Source organism: Myodes glareolus, chromosome 4 (assembly GCF_982192425.1).
Source record: "Myodes glareolus chromosome 4, mMyoGla1.1, whole genome shotgun sequence".
NCBI lineage: Eukaryota > Metazoa > Chordata > Mammalia > Rodentia > Cricetidae > Myodes > Myodes glareolus.
The window spans coordinates 10,219,708-10,231,842 of NC_142029.1; positions in this window are offsets into that span (position 1 = coordinate 10,219,708).

Below are 12,135 nucleotides of genomic sequence, written 5' to 3' on the forward strand. Positions count from 1 at the left end.
CTTCTAAGGGTTGTTGCGTTCCTGTCCTGCATCAGGGGCCTTTAACACACAGCAGAGGTCCAGTGCAGAATACCCAAAGGGAAAGAAGCCTTCTCGTGTTAGTGTCTTGTCCGGGAGCAGGGACAATGCAGCTGACAGAGCAACTTAGCCAGGGCTTTATTCTGTCTCACAGCTGGAGTGTGGATTCCATCATGGCGGGGGCACCATGGCAGCAGGAGCCTGAGATATTTGGTCATGTTGCATCTGCAGGCAGTGAATGCTGGTGCTTAGCGCACGTCCTTCCTGGCTGTCCTGGAACTTGCTCTGTAGACCAGGCTGGCCTCGAACTCAGAGATCTGCCTGCCTCTGCCTCCCAAGTGCTCTGCCACCACCAAGATAACTTCTTCTTTTATTTTGGCTGCCCACACATAAGGTGGGTCTTCTCACCTCAGGGAATGTAATCTAGGAACTCCTTCACAGGCGTGCCCAGAAGCTCTTCTCGTGGGCGATTCTGGATCCTGTCAAGTTGACGGTCCATGTTAACCACTATGCTGCTCTCTCAGTTTAGAATCTGCAGGAAGAGGGACATTCATGGGTTTGTCGGAGCCAGTATGTCCTGGGTGTGGGATGCTGGCTGAGGAGAATGAGGCAGGGAAGAGCAGGAGTTGAAATGAAGGGGAAGTGAGACCAACTCACTGAGAAGGTGACGCTGGAACCAAGGCTTTGGGGCATTGCGGTCTCAGGATGTAGCATTCTGGATCCAAGGAGGAATAGGGGCAGTGCCGGGAAGGAAGGGCACTGAGATAGGTGTGACTGGGAAGTGGCAGGGAGGCCAACTAGGCAGGCACCAAGGAGGGATGGCTAGGCAGGCACGTGGGCTGGAGACAGATGCCAGGGTCCTGACAGTCAGTGGAAGGCCTTTGACTTGTACTGAAGGGTGGAAACAGTACAGGCTCGCATGGAGGAGAGTCAGCTGACTTCACAGTGGTCACTCACTGTCCTGCTGGGGGGACCTGGGCAGAGGGGTGGGAGCAGGGTGCTGGAGTGGGCAGCTGCAGGGTGTGCACCACAGCAATGGCAGTACCAGGGAGGGGGCAGGTCCTAGAGGGAATCTGAGTTCCCTGATTATCCAGGAATATCCAGCCCATGGGAGCTGATAATAGGGCCTGTGTGGAACGTAACGGGAGAGGACTTAAGGATGGTGTCCAAGCTTGGGCCTGGCATTGAGAAGGATGAAGTTCTCGTTGGCCAACATAGGTGAGATGGTGAGAGGTTGATGTGATCAACTTGACAGAATTTAGGGTCATCTAGAAGACAAGCCTGTAGGCATGCCTATGAGGACAGTTCTGTAGGTAAACTGAGGTAGAAAGACCCACCCTAACTGTGCATGGCTCCCACCTGGGCTGGGGCCTTAGACCCAAGAAAGGAAGAAAAGTGAGCTGGGTACCAGCCTCCTCTCTCTCTCTCTGCTTCCTGAGCTATTGGGGGTGACCAGCTGCTGCCTCCCATCCCCTTTTCCCACGGTGGAATGTATCTTTCTGAACTGTAAGCAGAAATAAACCCTTCCCCCCCTAAATTGCTCCTTGTTGGCAATTTGGTCACAGCCCCAGGGGAGTAGCTAAGTGGGTGGGGAAAGGACCTGGCACAGGGCTGTTGGCCTGACATTGGTCTGAGAGGCTGCAAATAAGATTGGAATACTCAGAGGGCAGCGCCTGAGGCGGGAACCCTAGCAACATGGTCTTCCTTTTTCATCTATGTGAATGTGTGTGGGCACGTGCATTGCGCATTCTGCAGCAAGCATGGGAAGGTCAAAGGACAACCTTGGGTGTAGACTCAACGTCCGTCTTGTTCACTGTAGTCCACTGTAGTTCGTCTGTAGTCCAGGATAGCTGACCAAAGTGGACCCAGCAATTCTTCTGCCCCTGCCTTTTTCCTATGCCTGGCACAGGAATGCTGGGGTTACAGATGTGATTCTGGGGGTTTGAACTTGGGTCCCCGTCATTGGGAGGTAAATACTTTACCCACTGACCACCCCCCTAACCCTACAGATGGCTTCTTATGGGGCACTCTCAAGGATTTACATGACAGTCTCTTTTCGGAAATTTTTGGCAACCTTTCATGGCTGGTGATTGCTGCTGAGGACTTTTCTCTTCAAGAGAAGCCACAGGTCTGTCATAGCCAGCATGCCTGGGGTTCTAGGGTTCTGTGCGTGTCTGGGCTATCCACCGGCTGGTGAGTCCCAGCATGTCAGTAGCACACAAGCCATCAGTGACAGAGGGCTGTGTATGATGAGAGACTGCCATAGGGAGCTGAGAACAGAGCCCAGGGCCCTGCAGGATGAGGAAAAACCAGAGGAGCTAGCCTTGGGCCAGAGAAGGCCAGGAGGATGAGGGTTCTCCCCCCCTCCCCAAAATAGGATTTCTCTATAGCTTAAAGCTTTGGAGCCTATCCTGGAACTAGCTCTTGTAGACCAGGTGGTCTAGAACTCACAGAGATCCACCTGCCTCTGCCTCCCGAGTGCTGGGATTAAAGGCGTGCGCCACCACCGCCCAGCAGCCTGAGCTTTTTTTCATTCGAACATGTAAGCTTCTTGTCTAATTTGGGACCTTGTATGTGTAGCAGCAGGCACAACATTTGGGAGCTGACCGTTACAGATTGGAAACACACAAAAGTCTCTGCATTACGCTGGTTAACAGAAGCGGAAAACCACGCATGGGTGGGCACGGTAGCTCAGGTGGTAAAGTGCTTGCCCTGCCACGGTGGGGACCAGAGTTCCAGCCTCCAGAATCCACCTTAAAACAACAGCAGCTGACAGTGTAGCTCAGTAGGTACAGGTGTTCAATTCCCCGGGGAACACATGGGCAGGGAGATGGGTTGGGAACAAAGCCGACTTCTTCAGGCCAGAGAATCCTGTATATATATAAAAGGATAGATAGGACCTAAGGAATGACATTTGAGGTTCTCTGGCCTATACACGTACACGTACACGTACACACACACACACACACACACACACACACACACACACACACATACACACACACACACACACACACTGTGCTTTTCCCAGATTATTATTCCCTAGGATACATTTTTAACCACTTGGGAACCCAACAACATCCTGTTCCCCCTGTATCATCAGGCGTTCTCACCCCTACCCCTCTTTGAGCCACCTCCGTAAGAGCCACCCCCATAAGAGCCACCCATGTAAGAGCCACCCCCGTAAGAGCGCCCCCTCCCCCCAGGAGCCACCTGCCTGCTTTGACCGGCACATCAGCGGGATCTCAAGCAGGGTACGTAACCCAACTTGCCTCCTGTGTAGTCAGACTTTCCTTTGGGCCACCAGCTCACAAATAATGACAGACTTATTACTAATTATGAAACCTTGGCCTTAGCTTAGGCTTGCCCCACTAGCTCGCACCGCTTAAATTTACCCATATTTTTACTAATCTACGTTCTACCATGCGGCTTTTACCTCTCTCCCATTTTGTCTGTCCAGCTCATCCCACATCTGGATGGCATCTCCTACTTTCTCCCTCTGCCTGGAAGTCCCGCCTATACCTCCTGCCTAGCTATTGGCCATTCGGGTCTTGATTAAACCAATCACAGCACTTCGCATTGCGTACGATTATTCCACAACCCTCCTGCCTCTTCCTTCTTAGGCTGAGCTACCCCATGGAGGTGGTATTTGTACTCCTAGGGAACTATTTGGGAAGGTGTCCCTCTGGGATACAGGTGACCTCAACATCCTTGCAGTGACTTCCAGGTAGGGCAGATGGTTCTTTCCCACCAGTCCTAATTAGTGTTAACTGCCAACCTGACACAGTCTAGGATCACCTGAGAAGGAGTCTCAGTTGAGTAATTATCTTGATTAAGCTGGCCTGTGGAGCAGTGTCTTTTTTTTTTTTTTTAAGATTTATTAGGGTTTCTATTGCTGTGAAGAGACACCATGACCGCAGCAACGATTTTTGTTTGTTTGGTTTTTGTTTATCAAAACAGGGTTTCTCTGTAGCTTTGGGGCCTGTCCTGGAACTAGCTCTTGTAGACTAGGCTGGCCTCAAACTCACAGAGATCCGCCTGCCTCTGCCTCCCAAGTGCTGGAATTAAAGGCGTGCACCACTGCCTGGTCACAGCAACTCTTATAAAGGAAAACATTTAATTGGGGTGACTTGCTGACAGTTCAGAGGTTACTCCATTATGGCATGGCGAGAAGCAAGGCAGCATGTAGGCAGACATGGTGCTGGAGAAAGAGCTGAGAGTCCTTACATCTTGATTCACAGGCAACAGGAAGTGGCCTGAGACACAGGGCCACACTTCCTCAAAGCCCGCCTCCACAGTGCCACGCTTCCTCCAACAAGGCCATACCTACTCCAGCAAAGCCACACTTCCTAATAGTGCCACTCCCTTTGGGGGCTATTTTCTTTCAAACCACCACAAGGCGTTTTGCCTTTGTGTATGTGTGTGCCAAGTGTGCGTACCTGGTACCCGGGGAAGCCAGAAGATGCTCTGGAACTGGAATTACAGACAGTTGTGAGCTACCAGTAGGTGCTGGTAATAGAACCTGCGTCCTCTGGGAAAGCGGTCAGTGCTCTTGACTGCTGAGCTGACTCTCTCCAGGCCTGAACGATTATCTTAGCTGGTGTAGGTGGGTCTGATCCACTGTAGGTGGAGCCATTTCCTGGGCAGGTGGGCCTTTCTGTATCAGAAAGCCAATCAAGCATGAGTCTGTGAGTGAGCCAGCAAGCCGTGATCCTCAGTGATTCCTGCCTTTGGGGTTCCTGCTTGAGTTCCTACCCTGGCTTCCATCAATGATGGATGGTAAGAACACCACAGGATGGCGTGTTCTCCTTCTTCAGCTTGGCCCACCCACTCTTCTACCAAAGAAGGAGGATGGGGGTTGAGAGTCACGAGGCAGGGACGCGACCCTGCAAGTATAGTATAGACGCTGCCCCAGACCTCCAAAGTCTGCACGGAGAACCCAGTAGTTGCTGAATTTGCTTTAAGGCTGTAGTTTTCTTGCCAATCATGTGATAAAGGGAAAGGTGACATCTGCAGGTGTTCACACTTCTCTACGTCCCTTAAAGTAGCCGCCTGGTCCTTGTCCTTGGAGTCAGGGTGATTTGGTGAGTTGAGTTGGAACCCCTAGCCATCCCAGCAATGTGCTCTCTGGTGACAAGATGGTTGGTTTTGACAACGCTGTGATTTGAATTGCTAAACTTTGTGAATTCGAGGCAGGGTATCTCTGTAACTCAGGCTGGCTTGGAGCTTGCTATGTAGCTCTGGCTGGCCTGGGAAGTTGTAGTTTTGGCCTTAGCATTCTGAATGCTGGGATGGTAGGCACACACAACCGAATCCAGTGTAATTATTTTATTTCAAAGGAAACCAAATCTTTTCTCTTAAGAAAATAAACGTGAACTTGTTCCTTGGTATCTACCGTGCAGTCGCTCAGTGGCTCAGCTCGTGCCTTCCTGCCTCTGGTTCCTGGAAGAGCCTGGAGAGCCTCTGCATTCCATAGGGCCAACATCAGCCTTGTCTATCTTTTGGGAAAAAAAGTTTTCTTTTAAAAGCATGCAGTGTAAGTTTAAGGGACTTTCCATGTCTGCCCCGAGATACCTTATTTGTCCTGTGTCCCACAGCACGGAGCAACGGCTATCCTGTGGTGACCCCACCACGGTGGGGCATCTATCCAGCCCTAGGAACCTCCAGCAGTCTGGGTGTCACAGCTCTCCAGAGGGCCTAAGGGCTGTCACTTGGGGTCACTCAGACTCGGTGTGTAATGTTTTTGTTTTTTGAGACCTAGAGTCTTACTTTTATAGCCCAGGCTGGTTTTGAACTCATGACAATCCTCCTCTTTCCGCCTCCCCAGTGCTGGGATGACAGGAATGAGCCTCGTACCAGCCTTAGACTTGACTGGCAGAGAGGAGAAATGCCAAGATCATGTATAGACATGCATGTAAGGTTGACCAACAGCCTACCAGATTCAAAATTATTTCTTGTTTTGAGTCAGGGTTTCACTATGTAGGCCTGCCTAGCCTAGAACTTGCTATGTAGACCAGGCTAGTCCCAAAGTCAGAGATCCACCTGCCTCTGTTTCCTGAGTGCTGAGATCAAAGGTGCGCACCAACACACCTGATTCCCTGATTATTTCATTATTTCTTCTTCTTCTTCTTCTTCTTCTTCTTCTTCTTCTTCTTCTTCTTCTTCTTCTTCTTCTTCTTCTTCTTCTTCTTCCTTCTCTTCCTCTTCCTCCTCTTCCTCTTCCTCTCCCTTCTCTTTTTTCTTTTTGACTCCTTTTTTTTCTTTTTTTGAAACAGGGTCTCATATAGCCCAGGCTTACCTCAGACTCTTTATGTGACTGAGGATGACCCTGAACTCCTGATTCTTCTGCCTTTAGCCTCCCAAGTGCTGGGATTACAGGTGTGAACCATCATCCTTGGAGTAGCAGGAACTTTGGAAAGCGTGTCAGGGAGTACAGTAATGGGGATTGAACATGCTAGGCAAACACTCAGCCAGTGAGGTACACTCCCAGCCCAGACCATAGGTTCAATACCCAAGTCTTTCTGAGTTACGGCATCCTGATGAACACTACCTGGGCTCCACACACCTCTGGGCTCCAGGAGAGCGGTTGGGAATATCACCCACAAAGGCTGCCTCAGGAAGGAAACCTGTGCTCTTAGGAGCCCTTATTAAGGGAATGTTAAGCACAGAAATGTTATTGAACCCAACCCAGTGGCAAACAGAAAAAGATCTGTTAGATTGTCAGTGGGCAAGGGTTTATTATAGCCACCGGGGGAATAAACAGTGGCTGGTTTCTGCCAACTTTTATGGAAATAACGTTTTTTAAGTTTTAAATGTGAGCTGCAAACCAAAGCTACTTCAGTTTTCTTTTCTTTTTTTTTTTTTAAGTTCAATACTTAAACTGTGGGGAGAAGATGGATTGGCGCCAGAGAAAACATTCTCATTTAATAGTGTTTGAACACGGGATGGCAGCACAGTTTGTAGCGAGGCTGTGAGAAGAAACCACAGCTAATCGTTCATCGCAGCTGTCTGAACTCTTGATCATCTGCCATCCCCCAAACAGCGACTTCATTTTTCTGGTGACTCCAGACTTGAATGACCTAGTGTGGAGAGGAGAAACTATGTACAAGGGGGTGGGGTAGGGGGGACCTTTAGTGAGCCTCAGTCAAAAGGTTTATGTATTGCCCTTCCTGTCTGCAGCCAGGGGCAGCACCGCTCCCCGTGTCTGTCTTTGGAGCGTGTTCCTGCAAGAACAGACACCAGGGCAGCTCAGGTTTGCAAGGGCTGGTCCGCTCACACCCCAGCCAGGGCCAGCAAGGCTCTGCTAGTGCTTTTGAAAAAGTTCTCTCGGTAGCACATCGACAGCTCCAACGTAGCGAGCGCCTCAGACCATCTGCCGCAAATTCCTGGCTTGGATGGCTTGTGGCTTCGGTTCAGTACCTTCTTGGAGCTGGCGCTCAAGATTATCAGTGCCTCAGTTTACAAGCGGAAAGAGCCATAGACTGTGGTGGTCCGAGCTTGCAAGCAGGAGGCTGAGCCAGGAGGGTCACATGTTCGAGGCCAACCGTGGGAGTTCTAGGCCAGCCTGGGCTAAATAGCAGGACTGTGTCTTGAAAAGAAAAACAACAAAGGGAGGCTTGATGGTTCAGTTGTCACCGTGCAAGTCTGAGGGCCTGAGCTCGATTGCCAGCAGTGTATGAGAAAAACCAACAAAACACAAATAAACAAAACCAGTACCAATCAGATGTAGTGGTGTGCAGTAATAATCCTAGCACTGGGGAGGGAGAAACAGGGACCTCCGTGGGATTCCTGGGCCAGCCAACCTGCCTAGGTCCCAGTAAAAGACTCTGTCCCAAAACACAGCTCCTGAGGAATAACACTTAAGGTTGACCTCTTTCTGCACAGTGTACGCATGCAAAGGAGAGGGATTATTAGTAAATATGGCCAGTAAATGTAAAATAGAGTTTCATTTCCCACAAAGATGGTGAGCAATAGCCCCGAATGTTATTTCTGGCCCTGCCTTCCTCTTGAGTTAGGGTGGTATGTTCAGTCTGTGTCTCGGAGGAAACTAGAATTTGGAAAAATAGTTGGGAAAAGAAGCTTTTTTTTTTAAACCTACTTAAAAAGTTTTGTTTTGCTTCTTTCCCACTTTCTCCTCCATCCCAGGGGCTCGAGGATCATAGCCACACCCAGTCATTCCAGGACACTACTGCAGTGAACTCCTTTCTCTCAAGTCCATGAGATTTCTGACATTTGCCTACCAGGGCGGAATCTTCACAGAAGGATTCCTGGGCCTCCCAAAGTCCAGGTGGCTTCCAGGCAGAGCCCTGGACTGGCCAGGATTGGGTGAAGCAGGAGAGGCCCATCCCTTTCCCCAGGAAGACTTCTGGAGGAGATCTGGGGACCCGGAAGGAAAAACGTTTGCAGTTGGAGGACCCAGAGCACTCTTGGACATGGATGCCCATGGTGGCTGCTTCATGCATGTCACTAAAGGGCAGTGAAGGGGACGGAAATGAAAAGCAATGAGCGGAAGGAATAAAGAACGAGCCGGTACGGAAACAAGAGATGCTGGGCACGGTGGTGCATGGCCACAAGCCTACCATACTGAAAGGCTGAAGCAGGAGAATTGCAGTTTGAGCTAACCTTGGACTACACAGCAAGACCTTATCTCAAAACCAAACAAACAAACAAACAAACAAACAAAAAACCCAACTAAAACAAAACAAAATAAGAAGGAAGCTTACTTGACACAGACTCTGAAGCCCTTCCCTGCATCTGTCAAGGCGATGGCGGGTTCTGTGCTGAGTCTCTGTGTGCTTCATCACATGTATTATTTGTGTGGTCTGAACCATCTTTACATCCTTAGAATGAGGCCAAATTGAAAATGATACATACTTAAAAATGAGTTGTTGAATTCAGTTTGCAAGCATTGAACTGAAATTTTCGGCATCTCCATTCAGGGACTATTGGTCTATATTTTGCTGTGTCCTCCCTGGTTCTGGTAGCATCGTAATACTGGTCTCCTAGAATGAGTTTGACAATGTTCCTTCAGTTTCTATTTCACGCGACTGTTTGAGGTGCGTCCACGTTAGCCTCTCTTTAAAGGTGTGATATTCAGCGGCGATCTCTTGGTCCTGGGTTTTCTTCACTGGAAGACTTTATTACTGCTTCAGTCTCCTTGCTCAATATAGATAAATATTGTTTATCTAATTTTTATTTAACCTTGGTTGGTCATGTATGTCCAGAAATCATTTCTTCTTGATTCCTCAGTGCTTGGGAATAGAGATTTTCAAAGCATTCTTTAACAATTCCCTGGGGGCCTGGAGAGATGGCGCAGAGGTTAAGAGCATTGACTGCTCTTCTAGAGGTCCTGAGTTCAATTCCCAGCAACCACATGGTGGTTCATAACCATCTGTAATGAGATCTGGTGCTCTCTCCTGGCCTGCATGTACATGTAGACAGAACATTGTATACATAATAAATAAATATTAAAAAAGAAAACAAAAAAGGAAAACAAATCAACAACAACAAAACAATCCCCTGGGTTTGGTTGCTATCTAGTGTAGCCTCCTGTTTTCCACCCCTATTTTTATTTATTCATTTATTTATTTTTGGTTTTTTGAGACAGGATTTCTCTGTGTAGCCCTGGCTGTCCTGGAACTCACTCTGTAGACCAGGCTGAGTTTGAACTTACAGAGATCCACCCGCCTCTGTCTCCTGAGTGATGGATTAAGGATGTGTGCCACCACTGCCTGGCCTATCTCTAATTTTTTTTAATTTAGGTTTCCTCTTTCCTTATTCATGTCTCGATAACCAACTCTTTGATTCTTTGGATTGCTCTTTCAGTCTTGGTCTCAAGCCCTCATCTTTATTACATCGATCTACTGATTGGAGTTTGACTTATGCACTAAAAAGTATTGAGACGCATTCATTAAGTTATTTGCTTTGGACTTGTTTAATTTTTTACTTCTATTCACGTGTATGTGCGTGTGCACATGTGTGTGGGTGTGTATGTGCGTGTGCACATGTGTGTGGGTGCCTGAGACCACAGGAAGGTGTTGAGTTCCTGGAGCTGGAGTCCCAGGTGGTTGTGGGGAGGCCGATGTGGACGCTGGCCACCAAGCTCCTGTCATCTATAAGAGCAGAGAGTGCTTTTAACACAAGCCAACACTTTGATTTTTGTGGAAGGAAATCAGCTTCCTCTTTGATTTTTAAAGATTTTATTTGAGAAGAGTTATTATTCTCTTTTTATATGTATAGGTGTTTTGTCTGTATGTCTGTTTCGGCCAGAATATGGCATCAGATCTCCTAAAACCAGAGTTTCAGAAGGTTGTGAGCTGCCGTGTGGGTGCTGGGAACTGGACCCAGGTCCTCTGGAAGAACAGTCAGTGCTCCTAACCACTCAGATATCTTTCTGACCCTGATTAAAAAGTACTTTTTACGTTTATTTCTTTTATGTGTGAGTGTTTTGCATGCAGGTATGTTTGTGAGCCTTGTGCCCGTTGTTCATGGAGCTCAAAGGAGGGTGTGAGATCCCCTGGAACTGAGTTACAGACAGTGGTCAGCTGCCATGTGGGGCTGGAACTCAAGCCTGGGTCTTCTGCAAGAACAAATGCTCCTAACCACTCTGAGCCTCTCCAGCCCACAGCCCTGGATTTTTTTTTAAATAGCTTTTGTTTTTTTTATTATGTATACAATATTCTGTCTGTGTGTATGTTTGCAGGCCAGAAGAAGGCAACAGACATCATTATAGATGGTTGTGAGCCACCATGTGGTTGCCGGGAATTGAACTCAGGACCTTTGGAAGAGCAGGCAATGCTCTTAACCACTGAGCCATCTCTCCAGCCCAGCCCTGGATTTTTAAACGTAAGCATTCAGTTATAAACTTCCTTCTTAGCTGCAACCAAGAATTGAGCTTTTACTATCATTTGTATCCAGTTTATGGTCTCCTTTCTTCAATGGCCTATTAATCACTCAGGTGTGCTGTTCAATTCCTCTGTATAATTTCTTTTGCTATTGTTTTTTTGTAGTTTTATCCCCCTATGATTTGATGCCAGATCTTTCTCCGCATACTGCATCCCACCCAGACGGGCCTCTTTCTCCGCATACTGCATCCCACCCAGCTGTACCTCTTTGTCTCCCTTTCCCAGTTCCTATGGTGTACACTGCCTGAGTTTCCTCACTCTCTGACTTCCTGTTGCTAATTAGACACATATGCAGAAGGCTGCAGAGAGAAGGTGTCTGGTCTTTACCCCCAAATGCGCTAAGTCATGGCTGGACCATGGTTGCATCTTCTTCAAAGCTAGAGCTTCCCTTGCAGCATCCTTACAGTTACTGATACTGTCTGTCATTGAGCTCCTTGCCAGCTCCCTACCAACCTTTGTTACCTCTCTCAGGCCACATCTTTGCAGACCTCTATCTGACCCTCTTTAATTATTCCTTTGAGAATCTACTTGCGGAGAGAGGTGTCCCTGTGGAGAGGGGTGTCCCTGTGGAGAGAGGTGTCCCTGTGGAGAGAGGTGTCCCTGTGGAGAGGGTGTCCCTGTGGAGAGGGGTGTCCCTGTGGAGAGGGGTGTCCCTGTGGAGAGGGGTGTCCCTGTGGAGAGGGGACATGGGCTATAATCTCTCAGACCTTCCCATTCACACTTATCACCAGGCACCTTGCTCAGTGAGGTTCTAGCTCAGCAGTTCTGGAGAAGGCCCAAATTCTCTATTTCTAGCATGTTCTCCAAATTCCTCTGTGGTTGGCATGAGGAAGATGGACAGACTATAGAAGGGGGAGGGGGAAAGAGCTCTGTAGCCTCCATCCTGCAGAAGGAGGTAACACAGCTGAGATCAGAGGTTAGAGAGAGTCACTGTCAACATTGCAAGCCCTAAGATACTGCTTTCAAGATTATTAGTGAATACTTCAAACAACAGTCACGGTGTGGTAGGGGAGATGGCTCAGGGCGTGACGCACTTACAGTGTGAGACCTGGGGTTGATCCCCAGGACCCACATAAACCTACAGGAGTGCACGTTTGTGTCCTCAGTGCTCCTGCTGAGAGATGTGAGCCAGAGATCAAGTCCCTGGAAGCTCACAGAGCAGCCGGCCTGGCTGTGCAGAGGTACACAACGGGACACTCTGTCTCAAACAATG